The 1,872-nt window shown below is 49.9% G+C and overlaps 1 long non-coding RNA gene across 1 annotated transcript; it reads right to left on the bottom strand.

Annotated features, from left to right (window-relative positions):
• Positions 1-847: 847 nt before the first annotated feature.
• LOC119332627 lies at positions 848-1,423 on the bottom strand. Its single transcript, XR_005161063.1, has 2 exons — positions 1,215-1,423; positions 848-1,131 (listed from the first exon to the last, which is right to left on the bottom strand). It is a non-coding gene; the product is annotated as an uncharacterized LOC119332627 (long non-coding RNA).
• Positions 1,424-1,872: the final 449 nt, after the last annotated feature.

Here is a 1,872-nt window from a genome sequence, read left to right as displayed (position 1 = left end):
GGACGATCGAGGCATGGGAGGCATGGTACTAATCCCACACATCCTTAACAGAGATGTGAGGGGAAACATGTGGTGTCCGATATGAGTTGCATGGGCGAGCCCTCTCCTGCTCATACGGGATATGTACGTTCCCGTGTTGGATATCCTTAAAAGTGGAGTGTGTTATGAGATTCCAACCCACACATTCATCAAGGGCAGGATCCTCCTGCGCGGCCTCTAGCGCATAATGTTGATCCTCCTCCTCTCTGCTTGCTCCTCTTCCATCACCTGCTCCTCCAAGAGCGACACCCATTCTGGCCACATGGGAAGCGGCATGACGACATGAATGATGAAAGGGGCTATAGGCAACTGTGTTGTCAGTGGAGGTTGTGAGCTATTCAACCATGGCAACGACCTTTTTACAGTCGCGAATGGTGGGTGACGGAAAAATATGGCGGGCGTTGGAAAAATGTGCCGGGAGTGGCCGCGAGCAGTTGACACACGTTGTCATGACCGTCTACGGCGCCATTGGTAGGGACAAAAAATGGGCCGCGCGAAAGGGTGAGGAGAGCGCTCACATGCGGTTGGTTGATGGATGGAGCACACTCCAAACACCTAGTGTCAAAATATGAAGACTTGCAGGTTTGATATGAAACGCCCTCCATAAATTATGACTATCTGAGGTTGGATGACGACTCTCTTAGAGCGTTATTTTTGCTCAAAATCGTCATATTAATGATTATAATGACGATTGAGCCAATACGATGACTCGGAGTTGCTCTAATATATACCACAAGATGGGTGTCGGTCAAGGGTAGTAGAACTTTCGCTAAGAATTAATTTGGAGAGCCAACATGCAACATGTCTGGGTCGTAAAGGCTTTGCTCAGATTTCTCTGCTTTGACTCTTAGCCATCTGATCATCATCAACAGAACAATATATATCATCTAGTATAGGTGGTTCTCGTGGAAGGGAGGATCCTCGCAGCAACCCCCAGGGTCTTGCGGTGAGGCGCAAGTGCCGACGTAGTTGCAGACAGCGGTGGCGGCGGAGTGGCGCCGTCATCGCTGCAGCCTGGGCAGTACTTCGACCTCGCGCCTGATGCCCAGGGCGCCAGAGGTCGTTGCCCCTCGCGGTTTCCGTCCAGAGAAACTGCGTGCATGCACACGTCGATTGATCAATCCGGCCAAGCATACGCAGAAAGAAATGGTTGGTTGTTCGAGGGAAACGAATACCTTGGACCGCGGCCGAGCACGCCAAGGAACAGAGTAGGAGAGCCAGCAGGAGGGCGATGCCGCTGCCGCGTGCCCGCAAAGAAGAAGAAGAAGAAGAAGAAGAAGAAGAAGAAGAACGCTCCATGCTACTTATGGGAAGCTTCTCTGTCGGCTATTCTCGATGTCTTTGCGCGTGCTTGCTTTATAGGGAAGGAACTATTCGCGCAGAGAAGGTCGTCTGGCGACGTTGTCTTGGATTAGTTCGTGACTCCACGGAATTATAATGGTCAGAGTCGTCCTTGGTCAACATGGTGTGCTGTAGTGATAGGCGCTCGTGTATATACTGTGTACAGTGTGCCATGTGCCCATGTGTGTGTACTGTTGTCTGTAATGGCCTGAGCGTGATGTGTGAATGCTGCGTACTTCTCCAAATAAATGTTGTCTCCTGTCACAACTGTGAGGAAGGGACGGCCCACCTACGACTACCAGCGATGGAGAAAAAATACGCGAGCGCTGTGTTAGAAAAACTTTAGCAGAGTCGTTATTTGATTGTCATATAATAACTGCTTTTTTTCTTGAAAAAAAATTAATCCCTATTAAAATGATTGTGGGGATATTTGGAGCACACTCCAACCCAAAAACAGTTTGGCACAAGCGAATCCCCCCCTCACGCTGCTCT

Source organism: Triticum dicoccoides, chromosome 7A, assembly GCF_002162155.2.
Source record: "Triticum dicoccoides isolate Atlit2015 ecotype Zavitan chromosome 7A, WEW_v2.0, whole genome shotgun sequence".
In the NCBI taxonomy this organism is placed as follows: domain Eukaryota; kingdom Viridiplantae; phylum Streptophyta; class Magnoliopsida; order Poales; family Poaceae; genus Triticum; species Triticum dicoccoides.
Note: the sequence above shows the minus strand (reverse complement) of the source record. Positions and strands in the feature narration are given on the sequence as shown.